The sequence below is a fragment of the Equus caballus genome, chromosome 22 (assembly GCF_041296265.1).
Source record: "Equus caballus isolate H_3958 breed thoroughbred chromosome 22, TB-T2T, whole genome shotgun sequence".
NCBI lineage: Eukaryota > Metazoa > Chordata > Mammalia > Perissodactyla > Equidae > Equus > Equus caballus.
In genome coordinates this window covers 41,966,812-41,980,392 of record NC_091705.1, presented here as the reverse complement: position 1 = coordinate 41,980,392, position 13,581 = coordinate 41,966,812, and the positions used below count along the sequence as shown (strand labels likewise).

General features: G+C 45.2%; 1 protein-coding gene across 2 annotated transcripts in view; it reads right to left on the bottom strand.

Moving 5' to 3' along the window:
- The window catches only part of TSHZ2 (teashirt zinc finger homeobox 2), a 439,082-nt gene that overhangs the window by 36,160 nt on the left and 389,341 nt on the right, over positions 1–13,581 (bottom strand). The window lies entirely within an intron of this gene.

Here is a 13,581-nt window from a genome sequence, read left to right as displayed (position 1 = left end):
GCTCCTCAGGCTTGGGTTCAAGCCCAGATCTGCCACTTCCAACTGGAGAGACCTCAAACGAACCACCTTGCCTTTTGCAAACTTAATTTCCTCTTCTGTAAAATGTGAATGATGGTAACACCTATGGGGTCATGGTGCTGATGACGTGAGCTAGCGTATGTGAAACAGTTAGCGTTCAGGTAAGTGCCCAACTGGGCATTCTTGTTCTTGTTTCGGTGGTGGTGGTGGTGGTGATGGTAACATCTAATATTGTTTACATAGCCCATTGCACTCGGGATGATTTTGGCCAACCGTTTTTCCTTAGTCCACATTTGGTGATTGATTAATGCTAATTCACAATGGAAAACAGATCTTCAACCAATTGCTGGCTGCTGGACCAGGAGGGACTGGGGAGGAAAGGAGAAGAGAGCTGACAGAGCATCTTTGCCCCTGGAATAGTACTTGGGACAGATGCTATTGGTTGCGTCCCCAATATCCATTTCCCTCTTCTTCCTTGCTCATAAAATCTTGGCTTTGTTTTCTGTGGCAATGTGCCCAAATGAACGTTTGCATTGCAGGATCTTGCAGCTAGGGATGACAAAATTACACGGTTCTGAATGAGGAGGTTTAAATGGAATTCTGCTGGGTTTCTAGGAAAGATTTACCCCCTGGAGAATGGGGACAAAGGTGGCTAGTACAGTTATTTCATTCCTTTTCCTCCCTTGAATGTGGAAATAATGTCTAGTGGCAGCAGCCATCTTGCGACTATGAGGCAACAATCAAGAGACTCACAGAGACACCTTCTAACATCCTTCATCCACTGACCCGGTGGCATGGTTGTCTACTTCTGGGTGTCATGATGGAGAGAAAAGAAAATCCCTATTTAACAAAACCACTGTTTTGTTTTTGTTTTTTTTTTTGAGGAAGGTCAGCTGTGAGCTAACTACCACTAATCCTGCTCTTTCTGCTGAGGAAGACCAGCCCTGAGCTAATATCCACGCCCATCTTCCTCTACTTTATACATGGGACGCCTACCACAGCATGGCTTTTTGCCAAGCAGTGCCATGTCCGCACCCGGGATCCGAACTGGCGAACCCTGGGCCGCTGAGAAGCGAAACGTGTGCACTTAACCACTGCACCACCAGGCTGGCCCCTAATCAAACCAAACCCCTAAGCAAAGTTGTCCTTTATGTGGAGCCTAAACCATTCCTAAGGTATAACCTTCCTGCTTTTCTTTGACAGGAAAGGAAACTCTGGAAGCTGAATTGAAAAAACATATTCTCCAGTTTGTCATGAGTAATATGCAGAAATGGCAGCCATCCACCCCCTCTACAAATACAGTAACAGCACACAAAACTGTGGGAATAATAGCTAATAATAGTAGCTGACATGAATTAAGTATTTATTCTGGGTCAGGTGTAGCTTATTACTTGGCACATAGTAGGCATCAAGAGAAAAATATACACACATATATATAAAATTGAGGTAACATTGGTATATAACTTAGAAATATTTTAAGCTATAGCATGAAAACGTAAATGATAAATCACATATTCCTAGCCACAGCTCCACCAAATGGCTTATCATCTTCCTCCCCCACCATAAATTTGTTTCACACATTTCCTTATGTCTTCCTGTAAATGGGAATGATAATAATTCCTACCTCACAGAGTTGTTGTAAATATTAAATGGGTTGCTACCTGTAAAGAGCTTAAAACGGTACCTGTCTCCCAGCAGGTGCTCAATATTTAGGGATTATGATTACTATTGCGATGGGCTGAGCCCTGGGTTAAGAGCTTTCCTCGAGTTGTCTTGTGAGATTAACACAGGGACAAACAGTTGGGTGGTTCTGATCAGTTCCATCCCATGTTCTGGAGGTCAGTTATCCCCATCTGTAAAATGTAGATTGAAAACTAAAGCGCTGTTTCCTGAACCCCTTTCTGTCGCATGCAACCTTCTTGATTTCTGCTATGTCACAATTGCCTGTATTCTTTCCACTAGCTTTTTAACTTAATGTTTTTCTTTAATTTGAGTCACTTTTTTTTCTTTAGCCTTATCGTAAGCAATAACATCCATGGAGTCAAAGATAGATATCACTGCTTCTCAACTGGGGGTGATTTTGACCCCCAGAGAACATTTGGAAATGTCTGGAGACATTTGAGTTCCAGCTGGGGCAGTGATGGTATTGGCATCTAGTGGGTGGAGGCCAGGGACGCTGCTGGCCATCCTACAATGCACAGGACAGCCCCACCACAGAGAACAATCCAGCCCACGAAGTCCATGAGAAACACTGTTACACACACACACACATGTGCATTTCAATACTCTTTAAAACAAATATATAACTGTCTTCAAAACAAAAACCAGATCATCCAAGTACCATTTAAACCACTCTGTGCATGGTCAGGGGTAGGAATGCTCAGTTCTGGGAATCCCCTGATAAGCTGATTTCTTAAGGTCTCTTCCTCCTCTACAACTCAGTGAGGTTAACTTGGAGACAGCAGGCTCTCTCTCTTATTACTTAGGGCTAAGAAAGAAGTTTCTTCAGAAACAAAACATCATCTTTGGGGAGAAAACAATCCTTGTTTCCAGTAGTGATAACCGTGGCTGTGTTTACCTGTAGAAATAGTTTGACTTTCTGGAGATCATAAACCAAAGAAGCTTGAGATACAACCACTCACCTGGAGCAACTGAGTCCCACAGTCTGGTCACCCCATGCACATGCCAACAACGGGACCCTCACCTTCCCTGGTACAGCAGTGCTTCTCCACAGTTTCTGCACCCTGGCTACGAAGCATATTGCTCACGTGTGTGACGCTCTCATAAGCAGAGCCAGGGTTAGGGTTACAGTTTCCCTTCTGTCTCTAACATGCAGAAACTTCCAGTGTAATGCCAGTGAGTTCATTGACTACCTTCAGCCTTCAACAATGACTGGGAATGTATGATCTGCAATTGATTGCAATTGATCCAGAGTCCCAAGACCACGTTTGAAAACTACTGTTCAGGGAATTCCTGAACCAGGAGTTTCCTACACTGGAGCCACTTATACATCAAGGTGAGAAACTGGAGAACAGAGCCAGAAAAGTGACTTAGAATTAATACCTCATTTTCTACTCTGAGCTATAGTAATAACACATGATGCCTTTCCAGCACTTTAAGTACACAGTTCGGACTTTATCCTCAGCACAATCGTCGTGGGAGTTTGTTAGAAAGAGAGCTGTACTCCCCTTAACCGATAAGAAGCTGAGTTTTGGGATGGACCGCAAAGCAAATTCTATAACTCCATTTCCTTAATCCCTAATTTGCTGACTTTCCACATGAGACTCTGGGCCAGCCTAACAGACGCTCCTTTGCTGTGTGATCCCCCCCCACCTCCCTGCAGAGCCGCCCCTTCCTGGAATTGGTGCTGGGGAATAATCTTCCAGACTGGATCTCTTAAAAGAAGAGACATTAGTTCATGCAGCTGAGACAAGGACTTTCTCAGCAGAGTTCATATCCTTTTGATGATTTGGATAAATTAAAGGATTTCTGGAAGGCCACATCATCTCAGACCCGCATACCTTCCTATGTGCATTGTCACTCACAACTGTCCCCTCCTCGTTGAAGTCCTCGGTTATAAGTGACTTTTGCTTAATTGGACACCAATGTTGGGTCAAATCTCTCGGCCTCCTATTCCTCTCCTAACATGCCTGGAATTCTTGGGAATCACTATGAAGCTGGGATTCAGTGGAGAAGACCATGGAGACGCAGGCAATGTCAGGTGAAGATTGTATTAAGGACATTCCTGGGCCGTGATCGTCTACTGAAGTTGAAGAGCTATTCAACGCGGATACTCAAAATAAACAACTCTCATTCAGACTTAGCTGTTTGTAGCCTCCATTTCGGATTTGGAAACCGGTATCATTGTGAGCCCCTTAGCTTCACATCCAAGCGCTGCTGGCTTGTTGCTTTCTCTAAAGTTGAGGAGAGGAAAGCTAGACAGAATTCCTTTTCTAGGTACACCTGCTTGCACAAGCTAAAGATGAACTTCCGTGCTTTCTTCCACAGATTCTGGTGTTTACGTAGACAGGGGTGGGTGGTGGGGGCGGGGACCTGGCACGCAACCCAGAAGGGCAGGGAAAACTGAAATCACACCTCTTGTCTCCCCACAAAGGTTTGATTCTCTTTATGAGTAGGATCCGCCAATCCATAATCAAGGGTTAATTTCACAGCTCACTGCTTCATCTAGCATAATATCCATTCAGACTAATTAAATCTGTCTAATAATGTGAGTGTCTTTGTCTTTGTTCTTCCCCTTCTTTGTTTTACACCCTTCACATCTCATCTCCAGAACCGCACGCCATCACACTCTACTTGACAAGCAGAATCCGTCCCTAAAATTAAAACATTCCTGACCTATGTGCAATGACAAGGCAGGCGAGCTTCACGGCGCTCCGGCCCATGAAGGGAGCTGACACATTTGTTTTTAATTTCAAAAGAGTAGAAAGTGAAGATCTGACCCCGTCAATCAAGCCCCATGACAAGTTTAATCATTGGTGCCCCACAAAAATCACGGCTAAATAGGAATGCAAATACTGTATCACAGGGCTCTTATAAATGCTAATCAAGGAGAAGTAATCAACTGACAATTTCACTGATCTCTTTTCTGAAGAAGTCACTCAATGCTCTGTCTCTGGGCCACAAAGAGAAGAGAAAAAGACAAAAGGGATGTATGAGGTTCCCTCAACCTTCCTTTCATTTTTCCTTCTAGGATATTTCTTTTAAAGAGAGAATTCGCTCTTTTGATCCATCGTTGAACTTTAAAGCAAAGAACTTACGCAGTTATATGTCAAGTGTACTTTATTATCAGGACCCGGACCCGGCAGAAAACGCACCGAAACTTCCGCTAAAATAAAAATCATCATTTGTCTTTGTCATTAATCTCTTCCCAAATTCTCTTATATCTTTAAAGTGACTGACCTTCTCCGTCAGAGGGGGAAGGAAAAAAAAGTTTTTTAAGTAGTCGAAAATCTGAAAATTGTGATCGCAGTAACTTTAAAAAAAAAGAAGCAGCAGAAAAATCCCTTTTAAAAAGTTAATTCGAGGTTGATGAAGAATTGATAACCACCAAGAAGTTCTGGGCCAAGCGTTTCTCCCCTCAGCTGGGATGCCGGACTGTGCTTAGGGAGAGAAGATGGAAATTGGAGGCATGTTTTTCACATCCTGTTTCACACGGGACCTGAGAGCTTTCTGTTTTTACAAAGCTTTGAACCTGAGTGTTTTTTCTTTCTTCTTCTCTATTTTATTTTTTTAACCAGGAGGTCTGGAAGAAATTCCAATTCATTGGTTATTTTCTACCGTAAACACCTATTTCACTAAATCATAGCAGGAAAAGAAAAGAGCCTGCAGTGTTACTTCAAGTTTGCCCTTCAACGTTTATCATGCTATAAAGACAGAACATTCCAGAAGTTCAGGTATTGGCAGATTAATTCCTGTTGTGCTAACCAAAGCAAGTTCCAAATATCCAGGGTGGTCTCCTTCATCTTAAGGACAGAAAAGTGGGAATTTGTGGTTTTTTGGAGACAGTAGAGTTTTCTTCCTTGGTCCTGTTCCATGTAAGAGGTGGGTGGGCCAAGTCCAGCCCTCAGCCTGTTCTTGTGTGGCTCATGAGCAAAGAATGGATTGACATTGAAAAGATTGAGCAAAAAATGAAAAGAAGACTATTTCACGATGTGAAAAATTACATGAAATTTTGAAATTTCAAAATTCTAATTTCAGTGTCCGTGAATAAAGTTTTACTGGAACACAGCCATGCCTGTTCATTGACATCCCCTCTATGGCCACATTCATACTGCAATGGCGGAAGTGAGTGGTGCCACAGAGGTCGTATATCTGTCTACTGTCTAGCCTTTTCCAGAAAAGGTTTGCTGATCCCTATTTTATATCATCATGGGAAGTCTGCTCAGTCTTCCCTCAATTTCTCCAACCATAGATATTTTTTCCAACAGCTTCATTGAAGTGTAATTGACAAATAAAACTGTATATATTTTAAGTGTATAATGTGATGATTTTTTTTTTTAAAGATTGGTCCTGAGCTAACATCTGTTGCCAATCTTCCTCTCTTTTTTCTTCTTCTCCCCAAAGCCCCCCAGTACCTAGTTGTCTATTCTAGTTGTGGGTCCTTCTGGTTGTGCTATGTGGGATGCCACCTCAGCACAGCCTGATGAGCGGTGCCATGTCTGTGCCCAGGATCTGAAGTGGCGAAACCCTGGGCTGCTGAAGCGGCGTGCGCAAACTTAGCCACTCAGCCACAGGGCCGGCTCCCGTGAGGATTTGGTATGCATATACGTTGTGAAATGTTTATCACATCAGGTTAATTAACATATCCATCAACCCACTTAGTTACCCTTTTTTGTGGGTGTAGTGAAAATGCTTGAGATCTACTCTTTCAGCAACTCTCGAGTATACAATACGGTATTATTAACTATAGTCACCATGTTGTACATTCGATCACCAGAACTTATTCATCTGGTAACAAAGTTTGTACCTTTTGACCAACATCTCCCTGTTTCTACTGTCCCTCTGCTCCTGGTAACCACCGTTCTGTTTTATGAGTTTGGCTTTGTTTTAGAGTCTCTGTCTAAGTGAGATCACGCAGTATTTGTGTTTCTCTGTCTGGCGTATTTCACCTCCCACAACGTCCTCCAGGTACATCTATGTTGTCACCAACAGCAGAATTGCCTTCTTTCTCAAGGCTGAATACTATTTCGTTGTAAGGACCTTTTTAATCAATGAACACCAGTGAAGATGCCTCAGGTTTTTCAGACGTAAATTTTTAGTTTGTTGGAGGACGGGCTTCCTTCCAGGGAAATGAGTGCCTCACTCACCTGGTTCTGGATGTCAGAGCTTGTCTTGCTTTCTCCTACCCCTTCTGCTGCCCCAGGGTCTGAGGACAGGCAGTTTTTCTAAGTGACAGAGATTTGCAGCCTCCCCTTGTGGGGTCAATCACGGAGCCTCTGGTGCTGCTGGCTTCTCCTCTCCCTGTAACGTTGCCTCAAATTAAGATCTAATTCATTTTGGAATAATAATGGGGCTCCAAAAATAGAACCCTGACAATAAGAGAAAAGGGAACACTGCTCTATATTTCTGTTCTGGTGTATAGTCCCTGAAACCCAGAGGGATGGAAGTGATGATATGTTTGCTGGGAAATAAAGAGGTTGGTCAATTTGTTGCCCCAACAATACTATGGCAGGAAATCATGAGAGATAATACTTCTTTCTGCCAGACATGCCCAAGTATTTAATATATCTACACACACATGCATGTAGGGTCTTTTTTTACATATTTAAATAATGGTTATCTAGAATGTTCTCAATATTTTCCAGGGCAGTTTTATTATTCTGATTTCATAGCTAAACTGATTTTCCTTGGGTTAGGGCAATGAGTCTCAGCTGGGGGTGACTCGCCCCCCTGCTCTCCCGGGGAAGGAGGACAGGGAGTCCTGGGTACAAGGAGGGTGCTGGGGACATCAGCAATGTCTGGAGACATTTTTGGTTGCCACGAATTGGGGAGGGTACAGAACTCCTGGCATCCAATGGGCAGAAGCCAGCGACGCTGCTAAACATCCTACACATATCCTACAGGACAGCCCCCACAACAGAGAAATATTTGACCCCAAATGCCAATACGGTGGACGTTTAGAAACTCTCAGTTAGGGAAGTAAAATGGTGCAAGATAATCAACTTTGATGATAGAGAAATCTGAATTTAAACCAAGCTTTCCCAACCTTGCCACTATTGACATTTGGATTGGATAATTATTTGTAGTAGGATGGGGGGCTGTCCTGTGCATTGTAGGGTGTGTAGCAGCCTCCCTGGCCTCTACCCACTAAACGCCAGCAGCACCATCCCCCAAGCTGTGACAACCCAAAATGTCTCCAGGTAATGCAAATGTCCCCTGGTGGGCAAAGTCGCCGTGGTTGAGAACCGCTGGTTAAAGCATGGATTGGTTACTTGCTGGCATGGTCATTTCAGACCGCTATGGACTGTCTCAAAGCATCGGTTGCCTAACCCGTCAAAGAGGAGGTGAACCATGCACCTTTCAGTGCTGCTGTGTGGATTAAATGGTGGAACGAGGTGATGCATGCAGGTTCTCAGAGCAGTCTCCAGAACACACTAAAATTGGAAAATTTCCTTAAACAAAGCAGTCGGTGAAGTCTAGAGAAAACACTGAAAGAAGGAGAGAGTGTAGAATTGAGTGAGGCCCTACTCTGGGCTTAGAGGGCACTCTTGCCCAGCTGTAGAGAAGGCCATCTCTATTTTCACAGGTAAGGAAGCTGAGGCTCAGAAAAAACGTATTATCTACGCAGGGTGCCCCAGCTCGAAAGTGCTGGGGCTGACGTTCAAGCGCACCAAGGTCCAAATATGTACTTTCTACGAAGAGGCAACACACGGCGTTGGGTTTCAAATCCGGCTGTATGCCTTTCTGTGTAACTTTGGGCAAACCACTGCACCTTTTTAACCCTCTGTTTTCTCATCTGTAAAATGGGGCTAAGAACACAGCAGGACGTTACATAGAGAATGCCCTTAACACGAGCTGGTCCAAAGCAGGAACTCAAATTACTCAAATTGATAAGTATAGTATTATTACTTCCAATCTACGCTCTTGACACTGTGTCACGTTGCTCCGGAAGTCCTGACTGTAAACTGAAGGAGACTTCCTTTTTTGAACTAACTGTGAGTGCCTTCAGAGGTGACTAAAATAAGTAAACTTCACCAGTGAATAAACAAGGTTTTTCCCTGTGCCTCTCCGCGGCGTTGCTTCCTATCCTTTAGACTCTAGATCGTTATGAGGAAAGCCCAGCCTTTGGAAATCAGTCCTCTGCAGGTGGTAAATGAGACCTAGCCAGCCAGTGTGTATGTGGTGGTGGAAGTCAATTCATTCCAACTCAGAGGCCGCGTAAGGCTGGGTGTTGTATATGGGTGTGTGTCTGAAAGCGGATCCGTGAGGGGGGCTCTGAAGAGTTTTCGATTCCCTTCCTCTTGAGAAGGTGTTGAGAACGGACCAATTACCGAGCGTTTTTGCTTTTGGCTTATCCCCACTTCTTTCCTTTAAAACCACTCGGATCTGGTAAGAATCAGTTACACCTCCCTCATATGGGGCTGGCGTCTCACAAGAGACAAGAGGAGGGGTTTGAACAGCTCTCTCATTCATTCCCCAAAACTGTCCCCTGGAAAGTTGGGGTCACTGAATCCCAAGGGAGGTCAGTATCCACACGCTTTGGTCTTTCTTGGCCTGCATGCGCCTGCTTCGTGGATGTGACTTTTGAAGTGGAGATGGTGGGTCTCGTGACTGCTCCATCTCCAGCTAGTTCGAGTTCAGCATCTCACACTTAGTAAGGAGGCACTCAACGAGTGTTTCTTGGATGACCCAACGTGGGACAGAGAATCAAGAAACTGTACACCATTGTAGAGAAAGGGCCCTTAGTCTAAACCAGAGTTTCCCAAATTGGTTCCCATGGAGACGGAGCTCTGCGGGATGCCAACAGGTGTTACGTGAAGGGATGACTGTGTAGTCAGATATGTCGCGGTGAGAGTGGACTGAACGAGACTCTACTGCAGGACTTCTCATAGTCTTCCCTTTTTTATGCTAGTGGGTAATACAAACACCAAAAATGGGATATTCAAAAGGTAGTATCTGCAAACTTAGGGGACCCCACAAGCATTTTCTTAATGAACATCTTGTGGGTTTTCTGAGGAATGCAATCTGCGAAACTTTTCCCTGAGAGGCCACCTCGCCTCTGGGCCACTGAGGCCGTTGCTGTTTTTCTCTGCCTGGAATGTTCTCGCCCAGCTGTCTGCGCAGCTCACTCTCTCCCCTCTCCCACTCCTCGTGAGGCCTTCTCTGACCCCTATTTCACACCGAGCATCTTCCTGCACCTGCTGCTCCCTCCCCTCCCCTCCTGCCAGCACAGACACTTGACTCTGCCTGTGTGGCCCTAGACAGCTTACATGTCTTACTTTCTGGCCTTCCTGCTCCTCCAAAGTGTGAGCTCCATGAGGGCAGGACTATGTCCATCTTACATCCTCTTCTACAGAGAGTGCCTGGCACAGGGTGGGCATTTAATAAATAAATGCTAGTTGAATGAATGAATGAATAAATTTATGCACCCTTGCTTTACACGGGGGCAGCGACCCAGAGTGGGGTGGAGTGAACAGCTCGGCACTGCATGGATACACCAGTCATTGAGCTCATCAGTGGGTTTAGGAAATCAGCAGCTTGGTGTCTCGCATGTCCTGGGATACTGTACATCAGCAAGTAGCAGCCACACTCAAGCCTCGTGCCCCAGCGTGGCAGCAGCCGAAGCTCACAGTGCCCAGGTCTGTTGGGAGTGAGGGCAGAGTGGTGTCCACTCACTCACACTCCTATTCTCCCGATGACTAGCATCATAACACGGTGACAATGATTTTACTGATGGCCCACAGCATGGGGGGGGCTGTGGTTAAGAAGCCAGGATTCGGGGTCTAATAAATCTGGGTTCAAATCCTAGTTTTGCTCCTTTCAAAGTGGGCAAACTTGGACATGCTGTTTAACATCTCCAAGCCTTACTTTTCTCACCTGTAAAATGGGGATAGTGATAAGGGACCTCCTCTTAGGGCTACTATGAGGATGAAATATGTATGTTGAGAATTTAGCGCAGTGTCTAGTACACAGTGGAAGCTCAATGCATGGTGGATATTTTGTTATTATTATTAACACACACCTTCTCTCATCCTCATAGCAACCCTCCAAAACAGACCTTCCATTCTGCAGAGGAAGAAATGAAGGCCCAAAGAGTTTAAGTGGCCTCCTCCAGATCTGACAGTTACTCAGGGCAGCCAAGATTCGTGCTCATGTCTACAGGACCCTAGAGCCCACCCATACACGCCTCAGCTTCCCACCTGCTGTGTGTCTAAGAGGCCAGGTACAAGAAGAACAAACATCCGGGTCCGTAAATCTGCCTAAATGCCTAAGATGATTGATTTTTCCCTCTTCGTTCCAACAGTTAGCTGCAACTTTCCAACATGTCTGTTTTTTTCTCAAGTTGTTGCTTACCTATAACCTGGTTCATTGTACAGATGGCTCATCCTTTGGGTGAAAGAAAGGAGCTGACTGGAGGGGCCGGAGGAGAGAGGATGATAACCCCAGAGATTTATATTTTGGCCATAGAGGAGGTAATCAGAGGCCTCACTCACTCGAACATCCTCTTAGCCATCCTAGCCTTGCTCACTCCCTTCCAGGAACTCGTCTTATTGTTGATGCCTTTGGGGACAGGGCTGGGTTGGGAGGGACGGGCAGGAGAAGACTTCAGGTTCAGCGAAACCTCCTTGAGAACCTGGGAGTCGCTCGGTCATGGCACTGACTGCAGTCATTAGGAAATCCATAGGAGAGCCTCAGGCAGCGTCAGGCTAATCAAGAGGGCTGTTTCGTGAAGGTGCTCAGAGAATCCAGGACCACTTTAAGGCTCCTCGCCTCACATCAGAAGAAAGGGAACATGAGGACGATCAAGAGAGAGGCCTCCCCCACCCATTTCAGAACACAAACTCGGAACGGGTAACACACTGAAGCCAGGCCTCTCCACCGGCTTCTCTCTCGCGTCTTGCTCCATAGAGTTATTTAGGCCTCTGTTTAAATGTTCTCTCCACAGTGAGGCCTTTCCTCATCATCCTTGCTAAGGGTCCATCCCATCAGAAATTTCCTGATAGGCTGAGTTGTGTAATTAGAATATATTACAGGGGGAAGCTGTGTAAACTCCTGTCAAATATTTTTTTTTTTTTAAATGTGGGGAACATCCTCAGGGACATTTGCAAGTGGTCCCCAGTACTTATCTACAATCTCTCTCTCTAGAGCCACGGTTCTCAACTGGTACGAGCTTTCTGCCTCCTAGGAGACGTTGTTGATGGTCATGTAGAGGAGGGGAGGGTGCTCCTGCCACCTAGTGGGTGGAGGCCAGGGATGCTGCTCAACATCCTGTGATGCGTAGGACAGCCCCCAGGAGAGAAGTACCCTGCCCAAGGTGTCCATCGTGCCAAGGTTGAGGAAACATCTGCTCGAGATGCTTCAGCTTGCTGTCTTCAGGGGTCCCCCTGAATCCAGTGCTGTTCAGGGATTCTCCAAAGGACTGGACCAAAGGAGAGATTGAGTGTGACTCAGAAAAAAAAGTTTCCCATGTGGGGATGTAGTTCAAGGGGCGTGCCAGCCAAAAAGGAAACAGTGGGTTACTTTTCTCTGTGATGAAAGGAAGTCCTATCATTATTTGAAGATATCAATGAGGCATCTACAGTGTTCTCTGCATGATGCTACATCAGGGGCCCACAGACTTTTTGATAAAGGGCCAGATAGTAAATATTTCCGAATTTGCAGGGCACAGGCTCTCTGTATCAAGTGTTCAACCTTGCCATCTTAGGGCAGCACAGGTCACATGCTAATGAATGGGTGTGGCAGTGTTCCACAAAGCTTTATTCACGCAGACAGGTGGTGGGCAGGATTTGGCCCACAGACCTGGTATGCTAATCCCTGTTCTAGATGATGAGGCTGTACAGATAAAAAGAGCAAAGACTCAGCTTTCAAGGAACTCATAGTCCAGGTTTTATTTACAAGTGAATAAAATTCAAATGCTATACCAAGAAATGAGGCCAGATGAGCAGATTTTCTGGCTATTGCTATTATGTCCAGTGCCCCTGCTGCTGTCAACAAATCACGTGTTCCTTCTACATTTGAACCTCTATTGCTCCACTTCCCACCACCGCCATCCTGATGACCACTCAGACTTCCAACAAATGTCCGAAGTGCCTGCTGGGATCACTGGCAGGGCCACCGAGAGTCTTCACTCTCTCTTCTTCCTGTGATCCCTTTTCCACTAACAGTGATCGCAATGGACCCAGACGGCCCCCTGCCTCCACTTGTGTCTCTACGAGTCTGCCTGTCATGTGGGCACCAGGGTAACCTTCCTGCACTGCAAATTGGACCCTGTGAACTCCCTGCTTAAACCCTTCCCTGGCTCTTGCCCTTATGGTAGTTGTTGGATTCACGTTGATGTACACACACACACGCATGTATTATTTAGCCTTGATTTCAAAATGTCAGTGTAACTAAAAGATGCAAATAGTTGTCAGTTAAATACTGTCTTACTTCTCTTAAATTCAGACTTTTGTTACATCTCCTAATACGGTAGTGCCTGAGTGTGTGTGTACATGTATACACACATACAAACACACATATATATCATGTTGTTTTACCATAATGTACTTTATCTTTGTTTATTATTTATATTATGAGGTTAAGATACTACATGGATTTGGGGGTAATTGTATAGGTAGGTATATTACCTAAAAAACAGTTTGAGGGTAAGAAAAGCAGCGTCCTTCAGGAGGCCCGTGAAGGAGAAGATTGTGTGGGTGGGGGTGCGTGGGGATGGGCATGGGTGGAGAGCAGAGGAAGGAGCAGAGAAGGTGGAAGGAGGCCGTGGGGCCTGAGCCACGGTTGAGGGCACACCAGTACGAGCTGCATTGCCTGCTTCTCTAGAATCAACTATATTGATAATTTTATCATTGCATATTTTAATTTTTTTCCTCCCACAGGCAT